Source organism: Tamandua tetradactyla, chromosome 17 (assembly GCF_023851605.1).
Source record: "Tamandua tetradactyla isolate mTamTet1 chromosome 17, mTamTet1.pri, whole genome shotgun sequence".
In the NCBI taxonomy this organism is placed as follows: Eukaryota; Metazoa; Chordata; class Mammalia; order Pilosa; family Myrmecophagidae; genus Tamandua; species Tamandua tetradactyla.
In genome coordinates this window covers 47,582,542-47,601,924 of record NC_135343.1, presented here as the reverse complement: position 1 = coordinate 47,601,924, position 19,383 = coordinate 47,582,542, and the positions used below count along the sequence as shown (strand labels likewise).

The 19,383-nt window shown below is 39.1% G+C and overlaps 1 protein-coding gene and 2 pseudogenes across 2 annotated transcripts in view; all 3 read right to left on the bottom strand.

Annotated features, from left to right (window-relative positions):
- The window catches only part of LOC143661020 (STAM-binding protein-like), a 90,060-nt gene that overhangs the window by 45,433 nt on the left and 25,244 nt on the right, over positions 1-19,383 (bottom strand).
- Positions 3,656-5,911, bottom strand: LOC143661023 (platelet-activating factor acetylhydrolase IB subunit alpha2 pseudogene; annotated as a pseudogene).
- LOC143661021 (STAM-binding protein-like) overlaps positions 3,656-19,383 on the bottom strand; it is a 40,615-nt pseudogene continuing 24,887 nt past the window's right edge. The window contains exons 8-10 of the transcript XR_013164387.1: positions 18,650-18,749; positions 16,396-16,931; positions 3,656-6,863 (exon numbers count right to left, since the gene is read on the bottom strand). The product of XR_013164387.1 is annotated as an STAM-binding protein-like (transcript). The remainder of the gene's footprint in view (positions 6,864-16,395; positions 16,932-18,649; positions 18,750-19,383) is intronic.

Sequence of the window (19,383 nt, the reverse complement as noted above, 5' to 3'; positions counted from 1 at the left end):
GCTTGCAGGGTCATATGGTAATTCTATGTTTAACTTTCTGAGCAACTGCCAAACTATTTCTCACGGTGGCTGCACCGTTTTACATTCTCACAATATACAAGGGTTCCTATTTCTCTGAAACCTTATAACAAGTGAAATAACCTTATAACAAGTAAATAACAAGTGAAAAATAACACTTGTTATTTTTCTTTATATTTAAAAATAATAGCCATTGTAGTGGGTCTGAAGTGGTGTCTCATTGTGATCCTGATTTGCCTTTCCCTAACGGTTAATGATGTTGACCATATTTTCACCGGCTTTGTGGCCATTTGTATATCATCTTTGGAGAAAAGTCTGTTCAAATTCTTTGCTCACACAAAAAAATTTTTTTTTACACCCACCAACATGCAAACACGAACATTCTTACCATATGATCATTCCATCCTTGGTACACAAACAACAACTCACAGTATCATCACAGTTGTATATTCATCACCACAATCACCTCTCAGAACATTTACATCAATCCAGAAAAAGAAATAAAAAGAAAAAAGAAAAACATTCATACGTACCATACCCCTCCCCCTCACCGATCACCAGCAGTTCAATCTACTAACTATATTTTAACATTTGTTGCCCTTACTAGTTATTTTTAATCCATATATTTTACTCATCTGTCAATAAGGTAGATAAAATGAGCATTAGACACAAGGTTTTCACAATCACACAGTCACATTGTGAAATCTGTATCATTATACAATCATCTTCAAGAAACATGGCTACTTGAGCCCCCAGTCTCGGGGTTTGTTCCTATGAAACTTAACCTCAAAAAGAATCGGTCAGGTCTACTTAAAATTTAGGCCTAAGAGTCAGCCCCAAGAGAGCCTCTTTTGTTGCTCAGATGTGGGCTCTCTCTCCAGCCAACACAACGAGCAATCTCACCACCCTCCCCTTGTCTACGTGGGACATGATTCCCAGGGGTGTGGACCTTCCTGGCAACGTGGGACAGAGATCTTGGAATGAGCTGAGACTCAGCATCAAGGGATTGGGAAAACCCTAGAATGAGCTGAGACTTAGCATCAAGGGATTGAGAAAACCTTCTCGACCGAAACGGGGAAGAGGGAAATGAGACAAAGCGTCAATGGCTGAGAGATTCCAAACAGAGTCGAGAGGTTATCCTGAAGGATATTCTTATGCATCAAGTAGATATCATCTTGTTATTCAAGATGTAATGGAGAGGCTGGAGGGAACTGCCTGAAAATGTACAGCTGTGTTCCAGTAGCCATGTTTCTTGAGGATGATTGAATAATGATATAGCTGTCACAATATGACTGTGTGATTGTGAAAGCCTTGTGTCTGATGCTCCTTTTATCTACCTTGTCAACAAGGGAGTAGAACATATGGAATAAAAATAAATAATAGGGGGAACAAATGCTAAAATAAATTTAGTTTGAAATGCTAGTGATCAATGAAAGTGAGGGGTAAGGGGTATGGTAGGTATAATCTTTTTTTTTTCTTTCCTGTGTTCGTTTTATTTCTTTTTCTATTGTCTTTTTCTTTTTCTGAATTAATGCAAATGTTCTAAGAAATGATGAATATGCAACTAAGTGATGATATTGTGAATTGCTGATTATGTATGTTGTTTTATTTTGTTTCTTTATTGTTTAATTAATAAATAAATTTAAAAAAAAAAAGAAACATGGCTACTGGATCACAGCTCTACATATTCAGGCAGTTCCTTCCAGCCTCTCCATTACACCTTAACTAAAAAGGTGATATCTACATAATGAGTAAAAAAAAACGTTCAGGATAACCTCTCGATTCTTTTTGCACTCTCAGCCATTGACACTTTATTTTGTCTCATTTTGCTCATCCCCTTTTTGGTCGAGAAAGTTTTCTCAATCCCTTGATGCTGAGTTTCAGCTCATTCTAGGATTTCTGTCCCACATTGCCAGGAAGGTCCATACCCCTGGGAATCATGTCCCACATAGAGAGGGGGAGAGTAGTGAGTTTGCTTGTCGTGTTGTTTTGCCCATTTTTTTTTTTGAGTGAAATGTTTACATTTATATTGAAATATGCACTAAAACAGAATGAGTTCTACTAGTCAATGAGACTTTGCCAAAGAAGAATCACAAACTTCCATTGGGGAGTTCCAGTCAGCTAGTAGCAGCAATCCCCAAGCAGGAACACTAAGGAGAAGCCTGGGGGACCCCTCTCCAAAAAGCCTCCTTTGAAGAGGCCCCAACTTACTTCTCCCACATGCACCCACACAGATTTAGGAGCTTGGACATGCTCCTCATTTTCATATATTCTGAGTTTCTTCTTCACTGCAATAAATATAAAATTGGCAATGCTCATACACCACAGCACAGACAATATTTCAGGCTTTAGCATACAACTGTAAACAGTGACTAGGTTAAAAAAATAAAAAGAAACAGAAAGTTGGAATTTCTTTTAACAATGAGAGACAGAATTCTCAAGAGCAGGGCATGAGGTACTCAAGATTTCTTATGCTAGGATAAAGTTTTTGACAAAAGTTTCAGGTTTAGACAGATCCTGACAGCCCAGACTCCAGAGGGCAGATGAAGTACTGCCTATGGCAGTCTAGGGTATATGGGCAGCAAAACCAGATCCAAAGTTTGTTAAGTAGATTCAAAGTCTGCACATTAGCAAAGGGGCAGAATTTTATTCAAAAGGCTAGTGGTTCAAATACTATTGCTTTAATAGCTCTAGCAGATATAAACCCTAGGAACATCTGAGGTTTATACATATACTCAAAGCAAACTGGAGGTCAGCTCTCAAAGGGAGAGACACTAAAAGGACACAAAACCAGATCCTAGATCATGCTGGGCAGTAAACTTCAACCTGCCATATTCAAGGAGTGACTGTGGAAACCTTTATAGTTCTATCACTGGTTACCATCTAGGGTAGCGGGAATGGGTGGGCAAATGAATTAAAATTTGCCAAAAGAGGAACAGAATAACACCTCTGCTAGCTGCCTAGAAAGTTGGCCCCTTAATCACAATGACAACTAGGACATTTCACTTGGACAGTGCATTAATTTTCTTTTTAAATAACAAAACAAAACAAAAAGGTACAAAGAGGTGAACTCCAAAGACAAAGCCTTAAGTTTTGTCACTGTGGCAAACTGTAATGGTCAATGAAAGAAAGAGAGACAGTACTTTTTGCTTAAAGCAGTGCAAAGATATTTGGTAAGAAATGTTAAGTAGATTCAAAGTTTGCACATTAGCAAAGGGGCAGAATTTTATTCAAAAGGCTAGTGGTTCAAATACTATTGCTTTAATAGCTCTAGCAGATATAAACCCTAGGAACATCTGAGGTTTATACATATACTCAAAGCAAACTGGAGGTCAGCTCTCAAAGGGAGAGACACTAAAAGGGCATTCTGCAGAAATAACCTAATGGGTTTATTCGGACTGTACTTTCCACCCTCTGATAACCAGAAAAATATCTGGAGAGCAGTATCTTCTCATACGCAAAATTCTGGCTTAATTCATTCTCTTCCCTAGAAGTGTGCCTCAGTTAAGGAAAAAAAAATTTCTCGAAAAGCTTAAGAACCTGGGCTCCTAAAAATATAAAGGTAATTTTAACATAGTAAACAAGTTTAGTAAAACACCATGTGTGTATTTTCTGTTGTTAATGAAGACATGATACATTCTGAGAAGTATGTATTTATTTTAAAAAGATAAACAAAGCAAAATCCCCAGAAACAGGCTTTGACAAGAAATAAATTAGCCCAAGTTCTAACCTCCAATCAGAAGTGGGTCTTTGCACAATCAGCCCACTACCCCAAACACACAAAAGCACTGCAATGTCTTAAAACCAGAACAAAAAAACACACTGAACTTGGACAGTAAGCAGAATCACTGCAGAACACATTTTGATGGGTTACTTCAATACCAACTGGTACAGTTTAAGATACTTGGTTGTAGATCCAGTTTGTACATATTCTATAAGACAGCAAGCCATATATTGGACAATAAGCCATATATTGTGCCATTATTTTTTTAATGGCAGTTCTTGTAGCTCAAGCAAACCATTAAGATTCTCAAGAGCTCTCTTGAAAGGAATTTTCAGATAGTGGAGATACTTTAACGAGAAAACCTAAGTTAAACAAACCCAGCAGTTTCTGACTAAAATGATGGGAAAAAGTGGACTACAGTTTCCCCATGGGAAAAGGCCAACTTTTTCTGGACTTTAAAACCTAAGCCAATAAAATATACATAAACCTTGAAATAATGCTAGCCTTACTGGAATGAAAAACAGAGTTCTGATCCCACCCCCCACCCTGCAAAGGAAACAAGGACAGGTTTTAAGGGAAAAACAAATGGAACCAACCAGAACTCGGAATATGGATAGCACTACACAGACTCTATAGTACAGAACACCACACAAGAATGAGTTATATATGAGTAATATCATCATGAGAGTAACTGGCTGGGGACTTATACTTCCAGCAACAGAATTCCTAGGTCAAAACAATGTTAAAAGTTTGCAATGTCAACAAAAAAAGAGGGGAGAAGGGAGAATGGGGAGGAGAGGCTGCATGCATTGGTCTATTACAGCCATGATATTAAGCAGCATAAGAATAAAACCCTCCAACAAGTCCCCAAAATGGGGAAAAACCTGTTTTTACTGCTATGCATAAGAAAAATTAGTAAGAGGAGAAGAAATTCAGAAACTACAGCATCTCCCATATATGAATGATGTTCATATGGATGCTATATGTTAAGAAAACACTGAGAATACATATGAGTAAATAAAAAGAAAACAAAAGACTAACATATGAACTTTAAAAAGGTGGGAAAATTATCTGTTTTAAGCCAAGTGGGTGTGATTCTTAATTATTATACATGACATAATCCATAGACAGAAAGGTAAAAACAAAACAAAACAAGAGTCTTCATATCGTTCAGTACTTAAGCTGATGCTGTCATAGGTTAACAGTGATAATTCAATGAATGTGTCAAAATACAACTAAAAAGTCCCCTTCTGGTTTCAAATGAATTTAAACAACAATCTTCCTTGGCTAATTTTTCTCCTGTGTCAAACCTTCTATGTACAGGACCAGTTTAAATCCCTCCTCCCCTTCAAACACTAGATATGAACATCCAGGAACATTCTAAAATGCAAAGTGCCTTAAGAAAGAGAAGGATTCTGTAGTGCCAGTGATATAACTGATCTTAGGAAGCTGTGATGCTATTAACACTGATGGGAGCCAGTCAGGCAATGGTGGTTTGCTTCTCCTCAGGTGTTTCCTCCAATAATTGCATGATCAGTTCATGGAGGGGTTTGCAGATCTTTGCATAGCCCCCTCCCATGAGATGCAGAAAATCAAACATGTCGTGACAGGAGATGGCACCGTCCGAGTGCACAAAGCCCCCATCTGTATTCAGGAGCTGAACATTGGCAAGCTTCGGCAGGGAAACCTTGAGAAGCTGGTTCACCTTGGCATTCTTTTGCCTCAAAGGGTTGGGCTTTTCACCTCGAGGTAACAAACCCAATACGATGATTTTGGCCTGTGGCTGCCTCGTGTTGATAAGCTGTACGATGGCCTCGATCCCACCTGCTACCTCTTCTGCTGTATTTTCATGGTTGTTTGTTCCTACCCAGACAACAATGACCTTAGGTTTAATATTCTCCAGTTCTCCATTCTTTAGTCTCCATAAAACATGTCTTGTTGTATCTCCTCCAATTCCAAAATTCAGTGCATGAAGGGGGGGAAAAAAGCTCTCGCTATATCTCATACTGCTGCATTAACTGTACCATGGAGTCGCCCACAAACAGTACATCAGGCTCTGTCTTTACAGTCCAGGACAAATCTGTTGTGCTGAGACATCCATCTGTCATCTCCTTGAATATCTTCAGCTGCATGCGGAATAGCTGCTGGGTTTGAATCTCCTTGGCTCATTCTATACGCAGGTAGAGGGTCCGTGCGGGCCCCAGGCGGCTGCGGCGTCGGCGGGAGGCGCGTCTGTCGCTCGCTCAGTCCCGGCGGCCCCGCTCCTGCGCGTCCCTCCTCGGGCCCCAGCACCAGCAGCAGCACCTCCACTTCCGATTCCCCTGCCACTTAGGCAAAATCGTTTGGCCCATTTTTTAAAATGTTTTTTTGTTATTGTGAAAAATAACATATGTGCAAAAAAACAATAAATTCCCAAGTACATTTTAACAAGTAGTTATACCACAGATTTTAAGTTTGGTATGGGTTACATTTCCACAGTTTATTTTTTTTTTCTTCTGGCTGTTCCAAGACACTGGAGACCAAAAGAAGTATCAACATATTGATTCAGCAGTCATATCCATTTGTTAACTCTTCTCTTCTGTATTATATTCTTCCTTCTCTTTTTTTTCTGAAAGATAACATATATAGAAAAAAGTAATGAATCTCAGAGTGCATTGCAACAATTAGTTGTAGAACAGATTTCAGAGTTTCCTTTGACCTACTTTTGTGATATATTATATTACAATTCTTTACGGAACCATCAGTACTGTTTCAGTTTGCTAAAGGTGCTAGGATGCAATATACCAGAAATGGACTGGCTTTTAGAACAGGAACCTATTAGCATGCAAATTTACAGTCCTAAAGCTATAAAAATGGGACACAGGGGTCTGTACAACCCCTTTGTTCTAGTTTGCTAGCTGTGGAATGCAACACACCACAGAAGGATTGGCTTTTAATAAAAGGGGATTTATTTTGTTGGTTCTTCAGAGGAAAGGCAGCTAACTTTCCACTGAGGTTCTTTCTTACGTGGAAGGCACACGATGGTCTCTGCTGGTCTTCTCTCCAGGCCCCTGGGTTCCAACAACTTTCCCCGGGGTGACTTCTTTCTGCATCTCCAAAGGCCTGGGCTGAGCTGCAAGGGCTGAGATGAGGAATGCCAAGCTGCTTTGGCTGTGCTACATTGCGTTCTCTCATTTAAGCACCAGCCAATTAAGTCAAAGGTCACTCATTGCAGCAGACACGCCTCCTAGTTGACTGCAGGTGTAATTAGTAACAGATGAGGTTCACATACCGTTGGCTTATGTCCGCAGCAACAAGACTAGGTATGCTCACCTGGCCAAGTTGACAACTGAATCAAACTAACACACCTTTCAATCATGTTCACCTTCAATATGACAATATTACATATAGACCCACTAGTGAACAGCCTTCACTTCTATCCATTCCCTTACAGTGTGTTCAACCTCATTAGATTACTATTCACCCATCTCAAGCTTTTGTGTATCTCTAGGTCCCCTACATTATGCATTATAAGCCTCTGGTTTTACCTTTACCATGGTCATAAAAGTGGAATCATACAGCATCTATTCTTTTATGTCTAGATTATTTCACTCAGCATTATGTCCTCAAGGCTCATCCATCTTGTCATGTGATTCAGGACATCATTTCGTCTTATTGCATAATATTCCATAGTATGCATATACCACTTTTTGTTAATCCACTCACCTGTTGATGGACACTTGGATTATTTCCATCTTTTGGCGGTTGTGAACAGTGTCTGTGCCCATTTCTTTTAGTGGGGTTTTGCTGTTGCTGAGTTGAAATAATTTGATATACTTTTTTGTATATTAAAACCTCAACACAGGATATTGGGCCAAGATGGCGGCTTAGCGAGGTGTTGTATTTAGTTCGTCCTCCAGAGCAGCTAATAAATAGCCAGGAATAGTACAGAACAACTTCTGAGGCCACATCAGTGACTGGACACGCAGTGTATCCCAGCCTGGATCAGCTGGACTGGTTGTAAGCCTCTCAGAACTGTGAGGCCCCAAGACATGGTGGGCAGTACCCCTCCCCCACAGGCTGCTTCCCAGAGGAGAAAGGAAAGAGAGTTTACCAGCAGCAGGGGCTAAGCGCAACCAAACTCCAATTGTGGAATTAATTCACAAATTCTGACTATTAAAAATAGGCCCCCAGGGCGGGCCACGGTGGCTCAGCAGGCAGAGTTCTCGCCTGCCATGCCGGAGACCCGGGTTCGATTCCCAGTGCCTGCCCATGCAAAAAGCAAACAAAATAGGCCCCTAGCTCAGCCAAACCTCCAGCAAAAGCAGAGGTCGCTGGTTTTTGCCCAGGCACAGAGGAGGCAGGCTGACAAGAAAAGAAAAACAAACAAAGAAACCAAAAAAAAAAAAAAAATAGGCATTTTCGGATTTGAAAAGGTCTGGGTCTTGAGGGAAAGGAGGGGGCACTTTGGACCTGGAGATAAACAGAGCAACGTACCAACTTAAGCTCTTGATTGGCAAACATGAGGCATGGGGGTCCTGCTCTGAAAAGAATTTTTCTCTATTGTTTTGGTGGCTATGTTTCTAGTGCTTGACTGCTCTTTGAATACAGCTGTAAGGCTTCTTGGGCTCCACTACCCCAGGCATAGGCAGAATTAAGCTTGTTTAAGTGTTTGTCTGGAGCCTGTGCCATCACCAGGAGAGGGGTGGGGCCCAGCTCAGGTGGAATCCCTATCTCAAGGAGTTCAGACCCCAGGGTCTGGGAAAGTGAAGTGATTAGAGCCCAGACTACAACCTCTCCTCTGTTCCCACCACATCCCCAGCAGGGAGAGTCTGCTGAAGTTAAAGGTACTGCATGACCTTATGCTGGTGGGACCTGCAGGCAGACAAGTGCCACATACTGAGCAGGATAGGAAAAACGGAGAGCCCAGAGGCTTCATAGGAAAGCTTTTCAATCTGCTGGGTCTCTCCCTCAGGGAAAACTGACTCTTTCCTCCTGAGAGGAGGCCAATTTGGTCTGGGAAAATCTGGCTGGGGTCCATAATACCTAAGTAGACCCTCCTAAGGGGAGGAAAAGGCACCATACAGGCAAGGCAAGAAACAAGACACAAGAACTGAAAAATTCTGATCTGTTAAACAAAACCTAAGCTAGGGGTCCAGAAAAAGCTGAACTGAATGTCAAAGAACAGACAGACAACAAAATCATCCAGCAAGAAAATTCAAGGCAAAAAAAAAAAAAAAAAAAGTGAAAATATTCTCCAGAATAAAGTAATTAAGGTAATTAAATGCCTAGATGCCAGCAAAAATAACAAATCATACTAAGAAAATTGAAGACATGGCCCAGTCAAAGGAACAAACCAACAATTCAAACGAGATACAGGAGTTGAAATAATTAAGTCAGAATGTTCAACAGACATGGAAAACCTCATCAAAAATCAAATCAGTGGGCAACACAATAGTGGCTCAGTGGCAAAGTTCTTGCCTGCCATGCCAGAGACCCAGGTTCGATTCCCAAAGCCTGCACATGTCAGAAAAAAAAAAAAAAGAAAATTCAACATCCTTTCAGGAGGAAAAATGTTAAAAAAAAATCAAATCAGTGAATTGAAGGAGGATATAAAGAAGGCAAGGAATGAACAAAAAGAAGAAATTGAAAGTCTGAAAAAACAAATCACAGAATGTATGGGAATGAAAGGCACAGTAGAAGAGATGAAAAAAACAATGGAAACCTACAATGTCAGATTTCTAGAGGCAGAAGATAGGATTAGTGAACTGTTGGATAGACATCTGAAATCTGACAAGCAAAAGAAAATACAGGGAAAAGAATGGAAAAATATGAGCAGGGACTCAGCACATTGAATGACAACATGAAGCACACCAATATACGTGTTGTGGGTGTCCCAGAAGGAGAAGAGAAGGGAAAAGGAGGAGAAAAACTAATGGAGGAAATGATCACTGAAAATTTCCCAACTCTTATGAAAGACTTGAAATTACAGATCCAAGAAGTGCAGTGTACCCCAAAGAGAACAGACCCGAATAGACGTATTCTAAGACATTTACTAATCAGAAAGTCAGAGGTCAAAGAGAAAGAGGGAATCTTGAAAGCAGCAAGAGAAAAGCAATCCATCACGTACAAGGGAAGCCCAATAAGACTATGCATAGATCTCTCAGCAGAAACCATGGAGGCAAGAAGACAGCAGGATGATATATTTAAATTATGAAAAGAGAAAAACTGCCAAACAAGAATTCTATATCCAGCAAAATTGTCCTTCAAAAATGAGGGAGAAATTAAAACATTTTCAGACAAAAAAAATCACTGAGAGAATTTGTGACCAAGAGACTGGCTCTGCAAGAAATACTAAAGGGAGCACTAGAGACAGATACAAAAAGACAAGAGAGAGAGGTGTGGAGAAGAGTGTAGAAATGAAGACTATCAGTAAGGGTAAAAAGAAGGAAAATTAAACATGACATATAAAATCCAAAAGGCAAAATGGTAGAAGAAAGTACTGCCCATACTGTAAATAATACTAAATGTTAATGGATTAAACTCCCCAGTCAAAAGACATAGACTTGCAGAATAAATTAAAAAAACAGGACCCATCTATATGCTGTCTACCAGAAATGCATCTTAGACCCAAGGATAAACATAGGTTGAAAGTCAAAGGTTGGGAAAAGATATTTCATGCAAATAATAATCAGAAAAGAGCAGGTGTAGCTATACTAATATCCAACAAATTAGACTTCAAATGTAAAACAGTTAAAAGAGACAAAGGACACTATGTATTAATAAGAGGACTACTCAGGGCCTCTGTATGGAAAGCGGTGCATTAGGTGCTTGCACTAACTGGCTGGTCTCTGGTTCTCTGCATCTCAATTCTTCTTTTTCAACCAGGGCCTCCCTATGTGGTGTAGAAGACCCTCCCAGGTCACCCACACCCCAGAATTGGTCTCCTGGTCCTTCTTCTGTCCCTTCTCTAGCTGTTCCTTGGAGTAGGGGTGAACTTGACCTATCCTATTTTGCCATCTTCCTAGAAGTCCTATAGTGTCTTTCTTTCATACACAGGTTTTTAATTTTGAAAAAGTCCAATTTATCTACTTATTTCCTTTGTTGACTGTGAGTTTAGTGTCATATCTAAGAATCCTTTGCCAAATCCAAGGACATGAAGATTATCCTGTGTTTTCTTCTAAGTGTTTTATAATTTTGGCTCTTGTATTTAAGTACTTCATCCATTTGGAGTTAATTTTTGTATACAGTATAAGGCAAGTGTCCAACTTCATTCTTCTACATGTAGAGATCCAGTGGTCCCAGCACCATTTCTGGAAGAGACTATTCTCTCACCATTGAATGTCTTGGCACTCTTGTCAAAAACCAATTGACCTAAGGAACAACGTCGTGAGGAATGCAACAATGTGAATGAACATGCGGGACATTTGGTGACACAAAATAAGCCAGAAACAAAAAAACAATAGTATGATCACCTTTAAGAAAACAGGGGCCTAGCTTTTAGAGCAGACACATTAAGTCCAGAGCGGTGATTATTATTTCTGGATTTTTAGAGGCTGTTTTTTATATATAACCTGATATTTAGAGATTAAGAATGAAGCCAAATAGGTTGGGGTTAAAGTAATTCAGAACATAAGGGTAAGGAAGACAGTGTCTATATTTTAGAACCACACATACTCTTTGACACCAATGAAAGAAAGGTTTATTTGATCTGGACCTGAGATTTTCTGAAGTGCATAATCAAATTCAGCCTATCTCTATAGCTCATTTGAACAACTGAAACACAGGAAACACAGAATAAGAAAAAGGTCCTTTAATCCTGTATAGATTATTGGAATGTTTGGAAACATCCTAGAGTATATTAAGCAGATAATCAAAAAGTATTGGCAAAGTCCCCTGAGGGAGGGGAGAAAGACTATAAAACTATTAAACCTTACCATCAGGGAATCCCCTGATACTGTGTCGAAATTTAGGGACACCCAAACAATAGGCCATGCCCTTGATCATGAGGCTTACTCTTGCAAAGCTTATGTAGGTAGCAGAGAAGCTTAGATTACCTGTAGGCATGCCTAAGAGTTACTTCTGGAGGACCTCTGTTGTTGCTCAGATGTGGCCTCACTACCTCTAAGTCCAACTCTGCAAGTGAAATCATTGCCCTCCCCCCCCTACGTGGGACATGACATCCAGGGGTGAAAGTCTCTCTGGTGATGTGGGAGATGACTCTCAGGGATGAATCCAGACCTGTCACCGTGGAATCAACAATTATACCCTGACCAAAAGGGGGGGGAAATGTTTAATTAATAAAGTTTCTGTATCAGTGGCAGAGAGAGTTCAAATAGAGTCAAGAGGCTACTCTGGAGGTTGCTCTTACACAAGCTTCAGGTAGACCTTGCTACCTGCCAACCCCCAACCAGGACCATTCCAGCCAATCCTAAACAACACCTAGGGCAATTTAAAAGATTCCACAAGGGTTCCAGGCACTACAGTAACTTTCCAGAAACCTACAACCTCCAGATGGGTCCCTGGTCTAGTTAAATCCTGAAACCTAGCCCAGCCTCTCTAGAACATCAGATATTTCCATCCCCCTACCCCATATTAGAGACAGACCCTTCCAATATCAAAAATTTAGAATTGCCATAGCCCAAACAACCCAAAGAGAGGTATGGAAAGATCAACGGTGATGGTGGAATTATACATAGAAGATAGGACTCAACAAATGACTATGAATGCTGAATCATTAAATGGATCTCTTTTAGCTGTATTTTAGAGCAGCTAGAAGTAAAAACCGAAAATTGTGAAATTGTAACCCATTTCAAAGTCTGAAATATGTTCTACAACTAATTGTGGTGCCGTGCTTTGAAATTGAAAGCTTTTTTGGATTTATGTTATTGTTCACAAAAAAAGAAGGAAAAATAGTTGACTGTGATGATAAAAAAGTATTTAAGCCCTCTAGCCTCCTATATTCTAGAGCAGCTAGAAGGAAAAATATCAGAGGATCATATGGTAGTCCATGACAAACTCTGGGATCTATCCTGTAACCACTTTTTGAAGAGTGCTTTGAAAACTATTGCTTAATTTCTTTGCTTTGTATACATGTCATACTATACAATAAAAAAGCTAAAAACAAACAAAAAAAATCAATTGACCTAAGATGTATGGGTTCGTGAATGTTGTTTTAAAAGTTCCGCAGGTGACTTTAATGTGCAGCCGGAAGAACTTTATGTGGAAAGTTCTGATAAAGGCTAAATTTAGACTTTAGGTGATGGAAAGCTATTGCATGTTTTTACACAAGAAGGGAAACATGATGATGGTTGAAATATGGGAAGCTTCTAATCATACTGTGCAGAACAGATCAGAATGAAGAGACACTGAAAACAAAGGGTCCCAGTAAAAAAACCTGCAGTAGTCCAATTAAGAGATGATAAAGTCTTGAACCAAAGTGTTAGCCTTGGGAATGAAAAGGAGGTGGAAATTTCTGGAAAATACAGTACTGGGCAACTTCAGGACTGTTTAAAGCAAGACAGAAGGGTCCAGGCTGCTTCTAGGGCCACAGCAAGGGAGGGGGGGGAGCAGTGGGGGAAGCACTCTTCCCTGTGCCCACACCTACTTGTCCCTATATTTGACTTAAACCAAAAACTGCAGAAGAAAGAATTTCTAATATATTGGGAGTTAAGAACCCAAGAAATGGAAAAGAACACAGAGACTTAGTTATCTGGGGGTAGGGGGAGTCCAAGGACCACTAATTTAAGCAGTAAAGATCAAATAGATTTAGGACACAAACTTTTAAAGTAAAGCCAAAAAGTCCCTTGAGGGATGGGAGAAAAAATATTGAACTATTAAGCTTTACCACGGGGGAAACCCCTGATACTGTCTCAAACATTAGTGACTCCCAAGACAATAGGTCAAGCCCTTGATCTTGATGCTTGTGCTTACAGCAGAGAAGCTATGTATACCTATAGACATGCCTAAGAGTTACTTCCAGAAAGCGTCTTTTGTTGTTCAGATGTGGCCTCTTTTTCTCTAAGCCCAATTCTGCAAGGAAAATCATTACCCTCCCTCCGCTACGTGGAACATGATTTTCAGGGGCGAAAGTCTCCCTGGCAAAGTGGGACATACTCCTAGGGATGAGCCTGGCCTGGCACCTTGGGATCGACAACACCTTCCTGACCAAAAAGGGAAAACAGGATGTAACAAAATATGGTATCAGTAGCTAAGAGAGTTCAAATAGAGTACAGAAGCTTTTCTGGAGGCTGCTTACACTAGCTTCAGCTAGATACTGCTAATTACCAGAGTTCACCAAACCCCAACCAAACCATTCCTGCCAATCCTAGAGAATACCTAAGGCTTCATCTAAAATTCTACGAAAGTTTCATGCATGAAGATGACTTTCCAGAAACCTACAATCCCCAGATGGGTTCCTAGGCTAGATAAGTCCTGAAACTCAGAGGGGCCAGCCTATTCCCAGAACATCAACTAATTCCATCCCCCTATCCCATATTATCAACACCCCTTTCCAACATGAAAAAGTGAGAATGGGTACAGCCCAAATACCCTAAAGATTGGGAGAAGGATCAAAGGAAAAGGAGGAATTATAACAGAAGATAGGATTTAACAAATGAGTATGACTGCTGAATCATTACATTGTTATTTCTGTCAGTCTCGAGTCTTAGAGCAGCTAGAAGGAAAAACCTAAAATTGTAGAAGTGTAACCCATATAACACTCTGAAATCTGTTCTTTTTTTTTTTTTTTTGGCATGGGCAGGCTCTGGGAATTGAACCTGGGTCTCCAGCATAGCAGGCGAGAATCCTGCCACTGAGCCATTATACGGCCCCTGAAACCCATTCTATAACTACTTGTTACAACGTACTCTGAAATTTATTGTTTTATATATGCATTTCACAACACAAATTGCTTTAAAAAAAAGATGAAACCAAATTTTATGCAGTTACAATTTCTTCCCCTACAGAATTCTGACATAGTAAGAAACCTCCATCCTTCTTCTGTAAGTTTCACAAACACCACCATTATTTCTATGCCACCTTTGAATACTAAGCTCAGCTCATAGAAAGAAAAATACAGAATCAATTGGAGTTTCAAATACCTTAGGTATTGCCTAAGTCAGAAAAGAAAAGCCAGCAAAATAAAATAGAGCAGGGGGGCTGAGAGGAAGTATGGACAGCGGGCTGATGATGAATGCCAGATGACTTGGATCTCAGCTAAAGGACAATATTCCATTTACTGAACTTGCAGTAACTGGACTTTCTGAAAGTCAAGATCTTCTTTGGAAAGATTTTACTTGGGTGAGAAATGAACTTTTGCTCAGGTGAATTATCAAAAAAGAATTTGCAACTCAACCAAGATAAAATGAAATTTTCCACATTGAGAAACATCCAGTGTCTGTTTGCTCCACTAAAATACAAGATAGAATTCAAAGTAGTGCAACATGCTCAGTGGCTACCACTTTTTCCAGACTCAAACTTGGATATTTTGAGCTCAAACACTAGATATTCTGAGAGGTAATGATGAGACTACTGTATTTCAAGATATTCCTAATGATCCATTCACAAAGTGAAAAGAATCACTTGTGATGGTTGAATATAAACTTGGTTTACTGTAACACAGTTATGCTGTTAATGAAAATAGAGTGCATTTGTTTATAGTCGTCTTTTTACTATAATTTAATGTATGTAACTTTAAAAGTACTGGCACACGAGAATTTTTACCTAAATAGTTATCAGTGATCATTTGAAATTATTTGGTTCTTTGGCTTATGACCATGTGACACTTGAAAACACTTAAGGGAGATGACATTAAAACTAATTTATATTAAAAACAGTGGCCAAGTCTTTTAAAAAAATCATTGCTAATGAATATTATAAAACTGCCTGCGGGTTTGAGTTAAACCCATTTTCTAGATATTACAGAAATGTAATTTTGAATAATCATTATCAGTATTTGTGCAGCCTTCCTAGGAGCATCTTTCAGAGTAAATATTTGTAATTGATTTCACTGGCAGCTTCAAATTAGGAAAAAATAAGAAATCTATACTTTATTCTGTTTCAGTATTATCCATTAGTATAGCCATAAGAATATCTGTTTTATTGATATGCTTTTAAATTACAACCATTCTTTGACTCTTTCAGATTGAAAACCCTAAGTTCAGAGGTTTTGATTTGGGCTGTGTCTTTAAAGTGAAAAAATTAACCAGTATATTTAAAAACAGTGGTTCTCAAATAAATATAAATAAATAAACGAACAAATGAATAAATAAAACTGGAGCAGGGTAGCTAATACTCCAAATAATGGAAGCTTTTTAGGACATAAGGAAGAAGTGAATGGGATGACCCACTTGAGACAGCACCAAGGGAGGAGAGAGGACTTCACACCCTAGATGATGGCAACAGGCAGAGAAAAAACACTGAATAATTAAAAATGAATTGGGACACACCTTCAATATCAGTTCATCTCATTTCTCATTTTTCCCTCACCTTTCCAAAGCAACCAGACCTTTTACTTAACCTGTTTATGTGATGCTCAATCCTACTGTTTACTCTAGAGCACACACGCACAAATAAGTTAATTGTTATTTTATTGCAGAGGAAAAACATTCTGAAATATTTGTTATATAACAATAATTATTGACAAAATAATTTTTTAGGGTTTGCAAGCTTACCATCTGATGAGATGTACTGAACTGTCAATATCCCTTCCCATAAACCATAGGAAAATCCAAAATATTTTCTCCATGGTTTCCAAATTTCTCCATAGATGCCCTAATAAGTCCAAAAGTAAACAATAAACAAATTGGCAGAGAAATGAGAAGGGTAGCTAAGAGGAAAAAATGTTAACAGTTGGCGACTCTAGAATGAAGGGTAGATAGATGTTCATTATACCATTCTTCCAATTTTTCTTCGTTTTTTAGATTTGCAGTTACAGGTAGGCTGAAAAGCTGTTTTACTGCAATCATGCTTCTTTCCAGACATGCCTAGAAAATATATTCAATTTTCTTTTCAAACCAGAAATAGAAAATCAGTTCTCCCCCAGGTTATATGCACTTCCTCTTCTTACCAAGCTTTCTGGCAATTTTAAATTAATGGACTATAGTTCAGTGATAAGGTTTTATAGTTCTTGGAGGAGTTTTGGGTCAAAATCTCATCGAAGGTCTGTGATGGTTACTGCTCGGTCCACAACAGTCACATGGCTGCAGCTCTGTGACAGGGAGAAAGAAGAAAGGTAAAGTCCTTGGAATATTCCAAAAAGTCATTCATTTTTAAAAACTCTTTATTTAAAATCCTCATTCTAGGGCAGTGCACAGTGGTTCAGTGGCAAAATTTCCACCTGCCATACCGGAGACCCAGGTTCAAATCCTGGCGCCTGCCCATGTAAAAAAAAAAATCCTCATTCTAGACCAGTGCTTCTCAGTCTGAGAAGCTACCAAGTGATTTTATGGTCTGGGAATCAATATTCCCATCAATCCTATTTATAGATGAAATCAATGTTTACGCATATATCTTTGTTTCTTTTCCAAATATATGTATATTTTAGAGTGATCTGTAAAACACACATTTATTTAAAAGAACTACTGAATTCATGGTAGCATTTTGATAATTCTATCAATCAAAAGATACTAAAATATACTTTTTATCACATGGGCCATGCTAACTTTTACATGCAAAAGGGGTTCTTATAGCTGAAGCTTGGGCACTGGCATCCTAGACCTTTTCTCCTGATTGTACAGGCTGTTTCAACATACTGGGACTTAGACATTTATTACATCTCAAGGCAGACCAACCCATTTTCTAACAGATCTGTCAGAAACTTCTTCCTTATACTGAGCTGAAAACTCATTCCAAGAGGTCTTAGATTTAGTATTTGAAGTCATATGAAATACATCCCCTAGCGCCTTTTTTCTTTTAATACTTAGAGTCAGCTCTTATTGCCTTCATACGGTTTTTCCTCTAAGCATCTCCAGTTCCTTCTGAGTCCCTTTTCCATACTGACTCATCTTTTTTTGAACCTAAAAGGAATAATAAGGAGGAGGTCTGGCCAGAATAGAATAAGGCAAGACTATCACATTAGATCTGTGAAGTAGTTACAACGTATCATTGAAATCACTGATGTTATTATCAATTACAACTTTTCCATCACAGAACAAAAACATAGGGGAAAAACAGCCTCCCAGAAGAGTCAATGAATCCTTATCTAAGCAAAATTCTGAAATCAAATATGCTTAATCTATCTTTTTTTTTCCTGAGGTAAGATTTACATAATAAAAACACTAAACATTTTAAAGTGTACAATTCAGTGGCTTTTTGTACATTTACAATGTCCAACCATCACCTCTATGTAGTTTCAAAACATTTTCATCACTCCAAAAAGAAACTCTTTGCTAATTAAGCAATAACTACCTATTCTCTGCTCTTTTTGGCCCCTGGGAACGTCTAGCCTGCTTTCTGTCTCTATCAATTTACTCAATCTGGATGTTTCATAGCAAGGGAATCACACTATATGGGGTCTTTTGTGTCTGGCTTCTTTCATTGGCATGTTTTCAGAGTTCAACTACAGTGTAGTATGTAACAGTAATTCATTTCTTTTTTATGGCTGAGCTTTGCCTATCTATCATAAGTAGCTTTTTTCCCCCACAGCATCCAAATCTCCTACTGAAGTACACCTCCACTTCCCAAGCCTCCAAAACCGAGACTTGGGGAGGTGAAGCAGTCTGATCAAAGATACACACACATTAAGAACAGAGCTATCCATTCCTATCTCACACTGCTTCCCATGGATGTCCTTATTGTGGGGATCTAGAGCGATAAATGACAAGGAATAACGTAGTATGTGGGTCAGAAAGGATGAAACACTTCATCACCTCTGACTGTCCTCTCTGCTTGAAGCAGAGCCCCAATTTCATCCACACAGATACATACACAGGACAGAGGTGGATTCTTGCTATGTGGATGAAATCCTTTCTGGCGACAGGAAGAAATCTCCTCTAGTCCATGGTCTGTTAGTTTAAAGAATCCAGTTCTGAAAGAAGAAAATGCAGGCACAGAGTCAAGCAAAGGTGTCCTCCCATCCCTAACACACACACACACACACACACATATACACACACACTGGTTCTGGTCTACATCGCAGAGCTCATTTTGAGACAGCTTCATGCTGGCTCACAGGTCTCTTCTCTGGTGAATGAATCAAGGACTGACTCATCATTACCCCCATACTTGTTTTGCTGGGAGAATTCATAGTGAATGGTAGGATTTGGAATGAAAAAGAAGTAACTCTGTGAGATAATCTGTTTGATTTTTAAGTTCTCTAATCCAACAACAAGCTCTTGAAATGCCTATCACTTCAAGTAAACACTTCAAATTGTTCATGGATTGTTCTAGCTTGCTAGCTGCCAGAACGCAATATACCAGAAATGGAATGGCTTTTAAAAAGGGGAATTTAGTAAGTTTAAATTTATTAAATTTATTAAACTTATTAAAGGGGAATTTACAAGTTTACAGTTCTAAGGCTGAGAAGATGTCCCAATTAAAACAAGTCTATAGAAATGTCCAATTTAAGGCATCCAGGGAAAGATACCTTGGTTCAAGAAGGCCGATGACATTCAGTGTTTCTCTCTCACCTGGAAGGGCACATGGTGAACATGGTGGCATGT